The following is an 18887-nucleotide window of genomic DNA, read 5'->3' as shown; positions in this document are numbered from 1 at the left end:
CTAAATATAATGACTCAATTCATTTAGTAAAATAATAAATAAATATCCAATCTATCTAAAACCAAGCCCGGCCCATTTATAACCCAAAATATTAGACTCGGGGAAAGAAATATAGTGAAATAATTTGCTGATAAAATTAAATTGTTTAGCAAATTAAATAAATACAATTTTTAACTTACTAAATTAAATATATAAATTAACTGGTGAGGAAATGAGAGATTACTAAAGAATAACAATTTTCACGATGGGCTCGACTCAAGAGATAGACCTGATGGTTGGGTTAGGCTTGAAGTCGGGCTTCAATATATTCTATTGATATAAAGACAGCCCTTCCTGAACATGCCACTACCTGTGAATAGGCTTAATCCCAACTCAAACACTAACCTGTTCATAAATTATTAATTAATGATATAAATTAGTAAATTAATTAAATAAAAATCTATAGATAAAATTTTACATAATTTTATAAAATATATAAATGAATAAATTAATTTAATAAAATAAATAAAATATCCAAGCTACGTACAACAAACCCCACCCATTGACAACGTTTAAATGTTGGACAAAGAGCGGTAATAAAGAGAGGGAAATAATTAAATAATCTAGTATATTAAATCAACAAAATCTTTTAACTTTTTAAAATAAATATAGAAATAATTAGGCAAGAAAATAAGAGACAATAGTTAGCTCTTCATTAATGGCATCATTGTAAATAGTTACAAGTTAGCAACAAATATGGAAGAAAGATTTCTAGGAAATGAGAGAAACAAAGAATAAAACTTTTCTTATCACAATCCGTGCTTTATATGATAAGGCACACTCAAAAATCTCAGCTTAATGGTTGACCTAGGATTAGACTAGGGCTTTAATAACTTATGTTGATATAAAGGCAAAGCCCAAACTAAACGTGGCCCGACCAACCGATCCCTATCCTGTTGATAGCCCTAAATATTAAGCTCAGGCTAGGGTTGGGGGAGAGAGAGAGAGAGAAAGTGAGAAATAACTTATTAGTTCAACGAAATATTAATTACTTGAATGCTTTAATATATTAAATAAATAGGAATCTTTGGATAAGTACAAAAATTAATGATTAATTTGTTTTAGTAAAATAAATCATTAAAATTTCATTTATTATTGGGACGGAATAGTTACAACCTATTACACACCTGACCAAACATAATGATTGCCCAATAAATAGGCTCCAGGATGAGAGAAAAATAATTTGTTAGGAAAATAATTCATTAATTAAGAATTTAGTAAATTAAGTAAATAGAAATCTATGAATAATAATTTACTTAATTTTGTAAAATAGAAAAATCAATAATTAACTTTAGCAAAAAATAAATAAATATTCACTTGTGATTGGTGCAAGACTGGTCCAACCTATCCAAATCCAAACCCGCACCATTGACAACCATAAATAATGGTCACGGATTGAATTAAATAAAAAAAAATATGGAGAATAATCTATTTAATCTATTAAAACAAATAATTAATAATTTTATTTAGTTAAATAAATAAATAAAATTTCAGTTAATATTGGGACAAGACGTGTATACCCTATAAGACACAAGAACTAATCCGTTGATAGTCTTAAATAGGGAGAGAGAAAGAAAAATACTTTATTCATAAATTAAATTTTTAATTAGTTTAATAATTTAGTTAAGTAAAATAAATAAAATCCATGGATAATAATTTACTAACTTGCAATAAAATAGTTAAATATCCAAACTATCTAGATCTAAACCCAATCCATTGACAACCCTAAATATGTAACTCGCAAAGGGAGAGAGAGAGAGAGAGAGAATTTGTTGATAAAGTAAATAATTTAGTAAATTCAATAAATAAATTTTTCAACTTAATAGAATAACAATATAAATAATTAGGTGACAAAATGAGATAGAAACATAGAATTTCCTCATCATGCTTTGGGCTCCATATGAACGTCGGGCACATGCTCAAGATCTAGGCCTGAAGCTCGATCCGGACTCAGACTTTGGCATAAATATGTTATATTGATATCACCAAAAATCCCAATCCAACAGTAGCCCGACCAATTAATAATTTTAATCCCAAATGAGACCTAACCTATTGAGAGCCCTAAATATTTGGCTGAGGGAGAGAGATTGAAATAACTTCATAGTTAAATAAATTATTAATTACATGAATAATTTGGTAAATTTAATAAATATAAATATATGGATAATACCTTAGTTAATTTTGTAAAATAAACAAATCAATAATTGAATTTAATAAAATAACTAAATATTCATTTATTATTTGTGCTGGGTTGAATCAAATAAATAAAGGTTTATACATAATAGTGTATCTAATGTATTAAAATATATAAATGAATAATATGGTTTAGTAAAATAAATAAATAAAGAAAATTTCATCAATTATTGGGACGGGACATGTACATGCTATACCACACTAGACCTAACTCGTTGATAACCCAAAACATAAGGATCAAGAGAGAAAAATAAATTATTAATTAATTTATTAAACTAAATCATAAAATCTATATATAATGACTCAATTCATTTAGTAATTAATAAAAAAATATCCAATCTATCTAAAACCAAGCCCGGCCCATTAATAACCCAAAATGAAAAAATTAAATCGTTTAGCAAATTAAATAAATACAATTTTTAACTTACTAAATTAAATATATAAATTAACTGGTAAGGAAATGATAGAATACTAAAAAATAACAATTTCCTCGTTGGGATTGACTCAAGAGATAGACCTGATGGTTGGGTTGGGCTTGAAGTTGGGCTTCAATATATTCTGTTGAAATGAAGACAAAGCCCTTCCCGAAGTAAAAAAGAGAGGGAAATAATTAAATAATCTAGTAAATTAAATCAACAAAATCTTTTCACTTTTTAAAATAAGTATATAAATAATTAGGCAAAAAAATAAGAGAGAATAATTAGCTCTTAATTAATGGCATCACTGTAAATAGTTAAAAGTTAGCAACAAATATGGAAGAGAGATTTCTAGAAAATGAGAGAAACAAGGAATAAAACTTTCCTTATCACAATCCGTGCTTTATATGATCAGGCACGCTTAAAATCTCAACTTAATGGTTGGCCAAGGATTAGACTTGGGCTTTAATAACTTATGTTGATATAAAGGCAGAGCCCAAACTAAGCGTGGCTCGACCAACCGATACCTATCCTATTGATAACCCTAAATATTAGGCTCAGGCTAGGGTGGGGAGAGAGAGAGAGAGAGAAAGAGAGGAAAAACTTATTAGTTCAACGAATTATTAATTACTTGAATACATTAATATATTAAATAAAAGGGAATCTATATAGGGTGGGGAGAGAGAGAGAGAAAGAGAGGAAAAACTTATTAGTTCAACGAATTATTAATTACTTGAATACATTAATATATTAAATAAAAAGGAATCTATGGATAACAATTTACTTAATTTTGTACAAAAATTAATGATTAATTTGTTTTAGTAAAATAAATTATTAAAATTTCATTTATTATTGGGACGGGACAGGTACAACCTATCACACACTTGACCAAACATAATGATTGCCCTAAAAATAAGCTCCGGGATGAGAGAAAAAAAATTTGTTAGGAAAAAATCATTAATTAAGAATTTAGTAAACTAAGTAAATAGAAATCTATGGATAATAATTTACTTAATTTTGTAAAATAGAAAAATCAATAATTAACTTTAGCAAAAAATAAATAAATATTCACTTGTGATTGGTGCAAGACTGGTCCAACGTATCCAAATCCAAACATAAAAAAATTATGGAGAGAGATTGAAATAACTTCATAGTTAAATAAATTATTAATTACATGAATAATTTGGTAAATTCAATAAATATAAATATATGGATAATACCTTAATTTTGTAAAATAAACAAAACAATAATTGAATTTAATAAAATAACTAAATATTCGTTTATTATTGGTGCCGGGTTGAATCAAATAAATAAAAGTTTATACATAGTAGTGTATCTAATGTATTAAATTATATAATGTATCTAATAAAATTTCATTAATTATTGGGACGGGACAGGTACATGCTATACCACACTAAACCTAACTCGTTGATAACCCAAAAAATAAGGATCAAGAGAGAGAAAAATAAATTATTAATTAATTTATTAAACTAAATAATAGAATCTATATATAATGACTCAATCCATTTAGTAAAATAATAAATAAATATCCAATCTATCAAAAACCAAGCCCGGCCCATTGATAATCCAAAATATTAGACTCGGGGAGGGAGAGATATAGTGAAATAATTTGTTGATAAAATTAAATCCTTTAGCAAATTAAGTAAATAAAATTTTTTAACTTACTAAATTAAATATATAAATAAATTGGTGAGGAAATAAGAGAGTAATAAACAATAACACTTTCCTCGTCGAGCTCGACTCAAGAGGTAAGTCTAATGGTTGGGTTAGGCTTAAAGTTGGGCTTCAATATATTCTATTGAATAAAGACAGCCCAACCCAAACTTGGCACTGCCTATGAACAAGTTTAATCCCAACCTCCTTAACTTGTTAATAAATTATTAATTAATGAAGTCAATTAGTTAATTAAATAAATAGAAATCTATGGATAATAATTTTCTTAATTTTGTAAAATATATAATTGAATAATTTAATTTAATAAAATAAATAAATATCCAAGCTACCTAGACCAATCCCCACCTGTTGACAACCCTTAAATATTGGACACCGAACAGTAAGATAAAGAGGGGTATAATTAAATAATCTAGTAAATTAAATCAATAAAATCTTTTAACTTTTTAAAATAAGTATATAAATAATTAGGCAATAAAAAGAGAGTAATTAGCTCTTTATTAATGGTAACATTGTAAATAGTTACATGTTAGCAACAAATATGGAAGAGAGATTTCTAGAAAATGAGAGAGACAGAGAACAAAAATTTCCTTATCGCAATCTGAGCTTTTATATGATGGTCGGGCGCAGGCTCAAAATCTTGGCTTGATGGTTGGCCTAGGCTTAGACTTGGGCCTAAATAAGTTTTGTTGATATTAAAGGCAAAGCCCAAACCAAACGTGGCCCAACCAATGAAAAGGTCTAACCCAACCGAAACCTATCCAATTTATAAACCTAAATATTTTGCTCGGGTTAGGGGGGGAATCTATGGATTATTTAACTACTTGAATAATTTAATAAATTAAATAAAAAGGAACCTATGGATACCAATTTAGTTAATTTTGTAAAACAATTAATGATTAATTTGGTTTAGTAAAATAAATAAATAAAATTAGATTTGTTATTGGGACAAGACAGGTACATCCTACCCCACACCTCACTAAACATATTAATTACCCTAAAAATAGGCTCCGGGAGAGAGAAAAATAATTTGTTAGGAAAATAATTAATTAATTAGTTAATTAAAGAATTCAATAAATTAAGTAAATAGAAATCTATGGGTAATAATTTACTTAATTTTGTAAAATAGATAAATCAATAATTAACTTTAACAAAAATAAATAAATAAATATTCACTTGTGATTGGTGCAAGACTAGTCCAAGCTATCCCGAACCAAACCCGCACCAATCACTTGTGATTGGTCACGGGTTGAATTAAATAAGTAAAACTTTATGGAGAATAATTTATTTAATATATTAAAACAAATAAATGAATAATTTAATTTAGTAAAATAAATAAATAAATTTTCAGTTAGTATTGGGACAAGACATGTATAGCCTATTCGACACCAGAACTAATCCGTTGTTCATAAATTAAATCATTAATTATATGAATAATTTAGTTACGTAAATACCTGTGGAGGAGATATTGGTTTTTGACCTGGAGATTGTTGCACATAAGGAGACCTTTCAGGAGAGGTGAACATCTGCCTCACAGGTGAAGATGATCTTTCAGGGTTTCTATGTGGGGAGTGCAGATCTGAGCAATGCAAATCCATCTTTTCATTCTCAGAAGGTGCTCTCTTTGCATGATAGGATTCCTCCTCCTCAGGTTCATCAGGATTGTGTTGCATTCTCACAGGAGATGAGGACTTTACCATGTGGTGATCTGCACTACCTGCTTCCATTCCTTCATAGGTAGATTCAGTTTTCTCATAATGCAAGCTTCCTGAAATTTTTCCTTCAACTTTTCATCATGGAGAGGAGAGTTTGCCCTACATATATCAGAATTTTCCTGTTCCATAAGTTCTCCTTGATGATGGATATCAACTTCTGAAGGAGACTTCCACAAACAATGATTAGAATCTCCTATTTCATTACTAAAAGCTTCTACCTCTATTGGGGAGGAATATTTATTAGAACTACCAGATACCACCTCCCTTTCCTCATTGTAACCCTTGTCCCTTGATGAAGGCAAAGATGGAGACCTTTCTTGATCATAGGCAATGTTTCTTGTGCTCGCTTCAGCCAGATCTAATTCAGTCTTCAATGGCAACCTAGAATTTGTACAAGGAGATTCTGGCTCTTCCAATCTAACATCAGTAGGCAATGAAGGGGATCCATGTTGCCCCTGGTGATTCAAATCCACTTGGGATTTATTACCCGATGCTTCGTTTTCATGACCATAACCCTCAACTGCTTCTTCTCTACTCACTGCAAGATTAAGGTCTAATTTTCCAACAAAAGCTGGTTTAGCCTCGTTTTGAAGATCATTGACCTCTTCTGATATCCTTGTCAGGAGATTCCAAGCCCAGAAAAATTAAATGGAAGAAAATAAGAAGGAAAAAACTTCAACCTTCAGTTCCAACACAACAAAACGAATGTGACAGTTGAACCATTTTTCCATGTTCCTATGAAAACCAAGTAACCAACTGCTATATGCATTGTCCATATTCCAAAAAATTGTTGTTACCTAGTTATCCCCAAGTTGAGGTAAACCAAGAAAACATGAAAACCGTTTAGTTCAAAAGTCAAGCCCCGTCCAAATAAAACCAGTTGGAAAATCTCCAATATAATAATTTTAGTTAATAAAATGCTCACATCCCCCAGTTCACCAGAAGATTTTGTAAGAATTACACTGCAATGATGATATAGAAACAGCATACAAATGAACAGGGTGCATATATTAAGGGGCACAATACCCAGTTAACAGGACCTCTTACAAAAGGTTGGATGATCCTAAGTTCCTCAGCTGCAGTTCCTTGAATCCTCTAATGGATTATCAAAAAATGATTTCCTTTGTGCTTGTCCACCATAATTGAGATTATTCTTTACTTTCTTCTCTTTTGCTTTTTGTTTCTTTTTAACGAGGGTAAGAGTCCAATTATGATACCAGAAAGGCATGATACCTAAAAAACTGATAACCCACCAACCAATATCATAGAAGTGGTAACCAATCAACTGGTGTTCATCAAAATTCACCCCCTCAAAGTTCTTCCAGTATACCCTTCCAACATCATAGAAATTGCCTAAGGATAACAAAAGAAGTTTAAAGGTTATAATTTCTTTCTGATCAAGAAAATAATGTATTAATATATAATATCAAGAAGAGACAAATTCCACAAACAAAAATACATGGCCTTTTTCTGCTTGGCTCATGTACAAAGCAAAATCTTGGGGTTACAAATGGAAAAATACAGGATTTTTTTGGTAATAAAATAAAATTTATTAAAAAGGAAGAAAGAAATTATTAAAGGAGAGTGATCAGTAGTCACTCGAGAGAGGAAAACAACAAACTTTAACTCCCACAAAAGCACTCCAACCCAACCGAAACTTGATAAAAAACCCAGAAGTCCAAACAAACCACCAAAATCAAACCCCCTTGACAACAAAAAAAAAAACAACCAGCACACACCAAACTCAGACTCAAGACAGCACAAACAAAACCACTTCAGACCCCAATAGAACAACACCCTCTCCCACAAAACCAACATCCAAAACCACCCTCAAGCACTCCAAACAGAAAAACCCAGAAGAATACGCATTCAAGTCTGAGGGAAGCCACTTGATGGAAGGAAAAAAAAAGAAAAGAAAAAATGACAAAAGTTAAGACCATATCCAATCTACCCCTTCCTGAAGACCCTAGGTCATAGCTGAGACCATCATTGGGTAATTGACCCTTTTACACATGTACAAAGATGTACTATGGATAATAAAATACTTTTGGAAAAATAAATATCCAAGCTATCTAGATCTAAACCCAATCCATTGACAACCCTAAATATGTAACAACTCAAGAGGGAGAGAGAGAGAGAGAGAGAGAGAAAATTTGTTTATAAACTAAAATAATTTAGTAAATTCAGTAAATATTTTTTTAACTTAATAGCATAACTATATAAGTAATTAGGTGAGAAAATAAGAGAAACAAAGAATTTCCTCACCATGATTCAGGCTCTATATGAACTTCAGGCTCATGCTCAAGATGTAGGCCCGAAGTTCGGCCTGGACTCAGACTTGTGCAGAAATATTTTCTATTGATCCCATTAATAATTTTAATCCAAGCTGAATCCTAACCTACTAATAGCCCTAAATATTAGGCTTAGGGAGAGAGATTGAAATAACTAAATAGTTAAATAAATTATTAATTACTTGAATAATTTAGTAAATTAAAAAATAGAAATCCGATAATATTTTACTTAATTTTGTAAAATATTTTACTTTAATACTTGAATGGTCGCGTGTCTCTAATCTGGTTACAACCTCAATATGGCAGCCCAAGTCAAGGACAGCTGCTTTCTCCTCAAACGGAATCAGAATAACCTTTTCTACCGATGGGAGAGCCACCATTAAATCAAAAAGAACTCCATTCCAGTCTTGCACTTTCTTTTCTACCCTAATTACCTTTCTTCCTCTCCAATCCTCCAGGTTCCATCTAACACCAACTTCGAACACACGGTAGCTCCACTGAGGCCTTCAACCTTCTCTACCACTCCACTCCATTTTGTAATTTAGAAGCTTGCTCAGGTACTGCAGTGTCCGGCATAGCAGCAGTGCTGTTCTTTTCCTTTTCCAGAAACCATGTCCTCTGTTCAAAGTCATCCAAGGGTCCTGCAAACATGACCCAACCTTGCTTACCTTTGCTTCTAGAATACACACCACCTGTTTCTCACCGTTTCCAAAGAGCTCACTTAGTTGAATGAAAGCTCCCCTATTGTTAATCTTCTTTTCCACTGTAAATCTTTTCTTTATCAAATCAAGTTCTGCTTTCCACCCAGATTCAGTGATGGCAAAAATTGTACCATCAATGAACCCTTTCAACCAGCTTATCGCCTCCCTGCTTAACACTACCATTGATCTTTTTTCTTCTCTGATTTTGATTGCTGAACCTCCACCAATTTCTTCCAATAATATCCTCTTTTTTTTAGACAAGCAGCTCCTTCCTCCACCTTGTCGTTGGCAAGAATCTCTTATACATTTCTTCCTACAATTCTCTCTCTCTTTCCGCCTTCAATCCCTTGTAACTTTAAATTATATAATGTGCAATATGAAAAGAAATATTGAATTGGCCCAAGCTAGGTCGAGCTTGGCTTGGCTTTGGGCCTTAAACACAAAAGGGTGTCAGGTTGAATCAAATAAATAAAAAATTATACATAATAGTTTATCTAATGTATTTAAATATATAAATGAATAATTTAGTTTAGTAAAATAAATAAATAAATAAGTTTTCATTTATTATTGGGACAGGACAGGTACATGCCATCCCACTCTAGACCTAACTTGTTGATAGCCCAAAAAAAGATTAATTGAATAATTTAGTAAACTAAATGAATAAAATCTGTAGATAGTAATTTAGTTAATTTAGTAAAATAAAAAAATAAAGAAATATCCATGGTATCTATGGCGTCCATGTAATTGGTTATTACAAATCTATTCATTAGGAAAATCATCTAGTGAGTACAGACAACCATAAGTTGTTGAATCAAATTTTTATAATAAAGATACACCACATTCTTGCAATCTGGAAAGAGCTTGTAGATCATATGGGTAAAGTATATGAATTGCTATCAAAATTCACACTTGCAACAGATTGGGCACCCATATTGACAAGAAAAGCAATGCATACTACGCCTGATGTTTCATTATAAAGATGAGTCTTAAACGAAATAAATCCATTTAAAGTAATCAAATAATAACAGCATTAGAAGATTACACTTGCAACAACAAATTGAGTGCCCATATTGACAAGAAGATATTCACACAACATTAAACAAGAATAAATCCATTTCAAAGCATGTGGTAAACTTTCAAATGTTTCTTTGCTGGTGTTGGTATGATTAAAATTCTAATACTTCGTCAAAGCCAGCATGTGGGCACAAATTCATGACAGATTGCATTTTCTTAGTCTTTTACAGGCTAACAACCAAACTGAGCATATCTCCAATTAATAACTAATTGCATTCAATTTCATCCAAAAACCCAATAGAAAAGATTTCTGTTTCAATTGGTAATTTTTTGAGGAGTTAGAGTAATGTGTCCAACATTGATTTGTCAGAGAGATGTGAATAAAGTTTTGGACAGGGTCATTATTGCTAAAAATTCATGACTGTTGGCAAACCGCAAACCTTTTCCTTCTGAACAATTAAATGACCAATGAAAATTAAGAAGCACCGGTGAGAAAATTGGGCATACTGATTTGTACTCAAAAGGGAGCTAGAAAGTTAAAAATCTGCCCAGGGAGAGGAAGAGAGAGAGATTGCACAAATGAACCAAAATTCAAAGGAAAAATAAAAGAAAAAAACCACAATAATCAAGCATCTAACAAGTCCCTAAAAATCTGCCTAGGGAGAGAAAGAGAGAGATTGCACGAATGAACCAAAATTCAAAAGGAAAATAAAAAAAGAAACAAAACCACGATATTCAAGCATCAAACAAGTCCCTAAAACTATCTCAAACATCTATTAATTATTGCAAAATACAACCAACAATAGTTCTCTGTCTAATTAGGAAAAAAAGGCTAAAAAAGGTATTATAACAGATTTATTAAATTTAGGCAAACACATCAATCTGAACCAACTCAAATTACAAAGAAAGAGAATACTTGCCTATCAAAATAAAATTGAGAATCAAAAGCATTACCTGATTCCATCATCGCCAACAAGAATAATTCCTTGGCCAGGCTCGACTCAATATTTAGGGCCAACAGTTGGGCTGCGTTCGTACTTGGGCTTGAATATGTTCTTTTGCAGGGGTGGAGCTAGGAAATTTTCATGAGGGGGCCAAAACCTAAGGTGGAATTTGGGGGGCTGGGGGGAATAAATATGGATGGTTAAAGAAGGGACACCCCATTGGGGTGGAGAGTGGGGGAGGGGAAATTTTAGGGGTGCAAGTCGGGTTGTCCCGAGTTAACAGTTTACATGTTTCGGGCTCAGGCTTCAGGTTGGGCCTATTGAAATTTTGACAATATCCCAACCCTAACCCGGAAAAGTTGCACCCCTAGGAAATTTACATGGAATAGTGGGGATTTTTGGGCCATAGGGGGGCCATGGCTCCCCTGGGTCCCCCCTGCCTCCACCCCTGTTCTTTTGATATAAAGACAAATCCCAGCCTGAACCTGGCCTTAATTAGATAAATATTTTTTTTAACTTAATAAAATAATAGATGTTTATTAATGGCATCATTACAAGTAATTAGAAATTTAGCAACAATTATGGAAGAGGGATTTTTAGCAAATTTTTTTAATAAGAATAAATAAATAAAATTATTTAACTTAATAATATAAATATATAAATGATTAGGCAATAAAATGAGAGAAACAAAGAATTAAAATTTCCTAGTCATGCTTTGGGCAGGTCGGCCTCAAGCTTAAGGTCTAGGCTTGATGGCCAGCCCAGGCTCAGACTTGGGCTTGAATATGTTTTGCTAATATGAAGGCAAAGACCGACTTGAACCTAGCACGGCCCGTGGACCGGTTTAATCCCAATTGAGACCTAACCTATTGATAGCCCTAAATATTAGGCTCAGGGAGAGAGAGAGAGAGAGAGAGAGAGAGATATAGAGAGAGAGAGAGAAATAACTTATTAGTTAAATAAATTATTAATTACTTGAATAATTTAGTAAATTAAATAAATAAAAATCTAATTTACTTAATTTATTAAAACAAATAAATGAATAATTTGGTTTAGTAAAATAAATAAGTAAAATTTTATTATTGGGATGGGACAGGATATCCACACCTTATAACAAAAATACACCACATTCTAGCAATCTTGAAGGATTCTCGCTTTCAAAATTCACACTTACAACATATTGGGTATAGATATTGACAAGAAAAGTAACACAATACCCCTACCCCTGGTGTTTCTTTCTAAACATGAATCTAAAACAACAATCAATCCATTTCAAGTAACCAAATAAAAATAGAATTAGAAGATACTCCTCTAAGATGCACAAGTAATACCATGTGGTTGGTTAACTTTGAATTTTAAACAACTCTTTGCTGGTGTTGGTGTGGATTAAAATACTAGTACTTTGTCAACACCAGCATGTGGACACAAATTTCATGACATAATGCATTTTCTGGGTCTTTTACAAGCTAACATCCAACAAGCACCGGTGAGAAAATTCGACGTACTGATTTGAACTCAAAAGGGAGCTAGAAAGCTAAAAAGTTGCCCAAGGACAGAATCAAACTACTGAGGGTGCTATTATCAAGAAACAGTGTGAAGCTGGTGGTAAATTCTTTTATCTTTTTCCCCCAATTTTAGTTATATATAAGGGTGTCAATGGACCGGTTTTGGATTGGACCCGTATCAATTTTGATGGATTGGACGGGCCAACAAATCAATTTTGGGGTAAAACTTTACACAAATCAGCACAAAACCATGCATAAAACATCAGAATTTATATGTAAATTGTGCACACATCAAACACCCCCACACTTAAGCTTTTGCTTGTCCTCAAGCAAAGACATAAGCCATAAACTAATCATCCCCCCTTATTCTCACCATTTACCGGATGAGCTTTTAGGAGGAGAATGCATTGACTAGTCGGTAAACTTGTGTAAGATTCTGATCCATTCCTATGAACTACCATTCTTATCACATACATAAGAGCCAAGGAAGGGGAGAATATGAGATTCTTTAAGTTCCAACATTCACTTCCATTCAATATGTAAATCAGCTCCTTGACCACCAAAATTAACCATCACTTTGGTAGGTCTCAAATCTATCACTGCACCTCATTGAATGTTCAACTAACTTTTGTCCCTTTGAACCTCAGCCGTCATTGAATTTTTTTTCTTTTCTTTCCCCTATTTTTTTTTGGTGTGAGTGCATTTTATGCTCCATCTCACACGGGGCATTTTCTTCTTTCTTCTTTTTCTTTTTCTCTCTTTTTTTCTTTTGGTGTGAGTGCATTTTATGCTCCATCTCACACGGGGTATTTTCTTCTTTCTTCCTTTTCTTTTTCTCTTTTTTTTGGTGTGAGTGCATTTTATGCTCCATCTCACACTGGTCACAGGCTTGAGGCAAATAACAATACTCGTATTCCAAGTTGCTAGCTTTACTATTCAGCTCGGAATAGCGGAGTTGGGACTAAACTCATATCAAAAACCGCTAGTTTTACTATTCAGTTCATGACAGCGGAGTCAATTGGACTTTGTCCTTTTTCTTTTTTTTTTTCTTTTGCCTTTTTCAATTGTTGAACCTCATGCATTAGCAATTCAGATATGGACTAGCTTGAGTGATCATTAATAATTCAATCAAGTGCATCATACACATGAAGGTAGTTAGGGCTGGTCATGATGAAAGTTATATTCAACTCCCTTAACTTCATGCATTGTGCTCAGTTGGATCATTCACAAGAATAAAAATTGACACATACAGTGGTCTCCCTCAACTCATTGTATTCCCTCTTTGAATTCACCTAATAAACAACAATGATCTCGAGGGGATTTTCAGTCTATTTGGCCTGTCAATGCATGTATATAAGTGTTGGGCTGATTGAAGTGCATAGCCACAGTCTAACTCCCCCACACTTAAATCCAGCAATGAGAGGTAATTGCATGAAGAACATTATCAAGTAAGGAGAGGGGTTTAGAAAACTTCCCGGAAAATTATTCTAAATTCTGCAATAACTCTTTTGATAGGAAGCCTCTAGCTACTAAGAATCACATAAAACTAGAAAGAGAGATCAGCAACTTATTCAATTAACATCCTAAGACAACAACAAAACTAAACTCAACTCAAACGATATGAATGACACATAGAAAGCAGCAATCTACCCAATTAACAGCCTAAGCAACAACACTGAACTCAAATGCTACGAATAAGAAAAGCAGAAAACAATTAAGAGAGTTTATGACTGCTCATCAGTATTGGTTTGCCTCCCAACAAGCGCTTGTTTTTGGTCTAAAGCTCGACCTTCTAGTGAGGTACTGACCGTTGACCTGAAAACATCCACTAACCTCATCATCAATGACATCTTCCGAGCTAAAGTTGTCGTGTGTTCCCGAGACACCCGCAACAATTTGTCTTTCCGCAATTGGGTTAAGGCTGCTGACATGATTACCGGTAAGGCTGATGGTGCCTCTAAGAAAGCATACTCCAGATGTGGAGGGGGTTGTTTCAGCTCAAGGGGGGCGGCTCTTGGGTTGAAGGCTTGCTTGTTGGTATTGGCGGGGTATCCAAGCCATCCAACTTGAGACACTCTTTCCCTTGAAACTGTGGATTGGCATTCAGGTATGCTGCCATGCCTTGCATCTTTTCACTCTCTTCCCTTGCAGCTCCTCCCTCTTGTATGCAAAGCTCACAGGTGTCGGCCAACATGCTAACCTTGTTTTCAGCCCTTGCCTTCTTCTCCACCTCTGGCAGCTCCTCACCACCTCTTGGATTCAATTCAGTATTACCTAGTAGAGTGCCCGGTATTCTTGCTGAAATTATTTGTGCCAACTGCCCGACTTTCTTCTCCAAGTTCTTTATTGCTGCTTCTTGGATCTGAAATCTTGTTTCAGCACTAGCTATGAACTTGGTCATCAGCTTTAGATTTCTTTTCCAGCTAATAGAAGTTTTGGGGGAAGGGATTCGGCACATGCTGATTTGGTCATGACTGATTCGGGTATCCCCCCCATCCGGGGTTAAAGGCACAAGGGTACTCACTGTATTGCTGCCTTGGAAAGTGGCCAACAAAGTCTACCTGTTCTGGAGGCTGCATAGACTGATTGCCAACTTGGCAATCAGTACTGATAGGGCCTCCCCCACACCAATCACAAGTCATGGACTGCACATGCATGGCTACCATCTGCATCTCATCTATTTTGTTGCTGATAGCACCTATTTGCGTAGATAGAGCTGTATATGTGTCCACATTGTGAAGACCTTGCTGCCTCCTAACTTGTGCTCTTTCGAAATGCCATTGATGGTTGGTTGCTGCCATCTCCTCTATCAAAGTACTAAAGAAACTAATGTACACTAATCAAAGAAAGAAATCTATCAAACAATCAGCAATCCTAAGAAATAGGGACTGTTATACACTAATATAGCAGCAATCTACAAAACAAAGGGAACAACAATCTACCTAAAAAGAAAAGCCTCAAGAAAAAGAACAATATGCAAACTGAAAGCTAATATAGACAGATCTGAAATCTAATATACAAGATTGAAATCAGAGAAGTACCCTATCAGATCAAGAAGACTGCACACTACCGAAACAAGAACATCAGCCTAAGATAAAGACAATCGGCAAGAAGAAAGAAGATTTCTGATTTCAGCAATGAAGGTCAATATACACCGAAATACTTCACAGCCCCAAATAGTTACACACTCTGACACCTCTCTTTCATCCATATTGATCCCCACCACTCAGCTCTTATTGAAGTTAATTCTCATATTTGACATCTTCTCAAACACTTGGATCACCACTTTCAGATTCCCCACCCATCTTCTATCATCTCCCTCACAAAATAATATGGTTTCATCAGCAAATTGCAGGTAAGTGATAAGCACTCTTTCCCTTCCCACTCTCCAACCTCTCACCAGACCCCTACTATTTGCTCTTTGGATTAGGATACCAAGCACATCATCTACTAAGGTGATTAAGAAGGGGGATAGGGGTCCCCTTGTCTAATTCCCTTGATAACTAGGAAGTGGTCCACAACTATACCATTTACCAAAATTGAATAGTGACAAGTACTTACACAACTTTGAACTCACTTACACCACTTATCTCTAAACCCATAATATCTCATTACCTCCAATAGAAAGTCCCAACCCACCAAATCATAAGCTTTCTCCAAATCAAGTTTACAAACCAAGCCCTTTTTTTCATTTCTTTTCACCTCCTCCGCACTCTCATTGGCAATTAGAATTTGATCAACGATCTGCTTATCTATAACAAAAGCTCCTTGATTTGGGGAGTTAATAGAAGGGAGCACAGATTTAGGTCTTTGAGATAACACCTTAATGATGAATTTATACAAGCTACTAACCAAGCTGATGGATCTAAACTCCTTAGGATGACTTACCCCAACTTTTTTCGGAATGAATGCAATGAATGTTGAGTTCAACCCTAGATTAATTACCCCCCCCCCTCTACTAAAGAATTGAAAAAAGCCATCGTAAACCCATCTAGACCTAGTGCTTTAGTTGTTTAGTTGTTTCACCTTCAATCTCTAACTTAGAAATGAAGTTTTTCCTCCTATCATTTGCTAGAGCATGGAAGAACTTTGTATTAATATCCCCTTCCTTTTATCCAATTCTGTATGGACTTCTATCCTTAACTTATTTCTTCTTTAAATAAGATGTCTTCCAATGCCTTCCTTAAGGTCCCTCTCTCCTGCTTTTCCCTTTTTCCAAAGGTTCCTTCAACTTCTTTATTGTCCAAGATCTCAATTTGATCAATTACCTCTTGGCTCTTGCTTTTTTTCCTCTAGTCTCCCAAACTATTGTATGTTCCAATCCTTGATTTTTGTTCTCAAATGTTTTATCTTCAGATGGAACTTCATACCCTCCCAATTAACCCTTGGGTTATTCTCTGTCCAACACTCCCTAACTTTTTCTTTGAATCCTGGGTGATAAAGCCACATATTCTCAAACTGGAAAGGAGATGGACCCCTTCCCCTTAAATCGTCATTGGACAAAGAGATTGGCCAATGATCAAAAGTTATTCTTGGTAAAGCCTGCCAAGGAGCATTGTTTCATCAAGGACTGCTATGAACAGATTGGAAATAATGTAGTTGGGGCTACCAAATTCAGAAGGAATGCAAACAACTGGGAGTTGGAAGAGCTGAAGAGGTGGAGAGACTGCTGGAATTGAAAGATCCACCTATTTTATTGCCATGGGAAAGGGTATCTCGTGTTAACTATTTTGGATTAGTGCACCATAATTCCACAAGGAAAAATTGCGGGAATCAAATATAAATAACACAGTTAAAATAATTCTTAATAGAATCCTCTGAAACACTGCTTAACCCAGAAATTCAAGCAATAGATAAAACGAGAAAGAAAGATCACAATATGAGACATAATGAAATTATCTTGACAGAGTTCTGTGAAACCTGAATTGAACAAAAAGGTACACTGGAAGGTCTTCTAAATAGTTACTGTGAACACTAAACCCGATGCCACTGATAAGTATTATACATCTATAACTATATTTATATGAAATTAAGCCAGAACATAAGCATAGACTTCGGAATAGAAGGAAGAAAAAAGAAGAAAGCAAAGGTAAATAGTCCTACTGATTAGTCAATCAAAATAACTAGAGATTTTCTTTTGAGGCAAAGAGTAAGCAAGTTGAAATCAAACTAAGCAAGTTCTCCAAACCAAAAAAAAAACGGGGGAAACCTAACTAAAATCAAAAGTGAAGCCGTTCGAATCTCCATTCAAAGACAAAAAACGGAAACCACAAAAAAACAGAACCAATGGAACAGATCAATGCATTTTTCGTTGTATAAGAAATTAGAAAGAAGATAGATCAATGGAACCAGATCTTAAGAAGAGCGAGCATTATCGAGCCAATAACCTTACTCGGCGAGATTGTGAAACAAGACTCTCTTAAGAACTAGATCTGTCTAAACCTGTTGTTCAGTGCCGCAGAAAGACTGTGATGAAGAAACCAGATCTTGAAGAAGACCCAAAGAGAAAGAACTAATAACTTCATCCGACGATCATCAGTGAAACAGGGATATGTCAAGAACTGGAATTGTGAATAAGGCCTTGTCGTTCTGTGCCCTAGGATAATATCTCTGTCAGCGAATCCTTCTCAGTTCAGTGCCGTTGGGAAAAGAACAACGAGACACTCTTAACGGTCATATTTCACAATTTAGGGTAGGGAAGAGATCCCCTGTTTTGAAGGTAAATCGATTCCCTCTTTCGTTCACAGGTTGTTCACTTTGATTTTTCATATTACAGGGAAGTAAAATTCAATAAAACCACTCAAAAAAAATTCAATAAACCGTTGGTTTCTACTTCATTGCCTTGGCACCGATTGGACTTGTTGTATCTTCCAGCTTTGGGTTGGGCTTGGATTTAACAATAAAATGAGAACTTGACCCAATTTACTTGTGATTAGGCCTTTACTGAGGCTTCAGCTTAAACCTAGCCTAGATTAACTAAACCCAAGCCCACTTTACCTTTAATCACTTATCCATCCATGCATACATGTATGTACTTTGTGTAGAAGAAATATTGTTAGTTTATATTTAACTATTTTTGTGGTAAAGCACAAAATATTTGTTTAAGTCCCAAAATCTTCTTTAGGCAGAGATTCAAGCTCATCCCAACTATATGAGTAAACCGAGTGATTTTATTTCATCATTTTTAAAATCATATCATTGTTAAATCTTTGATGCTTAAATTATTTTTTGGGTAAATTACAAAGACTATATTATGGGGTCTATGACAAAGACCCCCTCTGTACTTTATTTTGCGACAAAGACCGCTTGTACTATGACCATGAGACAAAGACCTCCTTCCATTAGCTTTCCATTGAAATCCGCCGTTGAACTTGGGC

At 34.1% G+C, this 18887-nt stretch overlaps 1 long non-coding RNA gene across 5 annotated transcripts in view; it reads right to left on the bottom strand.

Annotated features, from left to right (window-relative positions):
* LOC148800651 (uncharacterized) overlaps nucleotides 1-18887 on the bottom strand; it is a 35723-nt gene that overhangs the window by 13547 nt on the left and 3289 nt on the right. The window contains exon 4 of one of the 5 annotated variants that reach the window (XR_016068659.1): nucleotides 3951-7408. The exons of 2 other annotated variants lie outside the window; for them this stretch is intronic. This is a non-coding gene — a long non-coding RNA (uncharacterized LOC148800651). 2 more of the 5 variants (XR_016068661.1, XR_016068662.1) reach the window with 2 other exon arrangements.

Source organism: Nelumbo nucifera, chromosome 4, assembly GCF_055504915.1.
Source record: "Nelumbo nucifera cultivar China Antique chromosome 4, China Antique-T2T, whole genome shotgun sequence".
Classification (NCBI taxonomy): Eukaryota; Viridiplantae; Streptophyta; class Magnoliopsida; order Proteales; family Nelumbonaceae; genus Nelumbo; species Nelumbo nucifera.
Note: the sequence above shows the minus strand (reverse complement) of the source record. Positions and strands in the feature narration are given on the sequence as shown.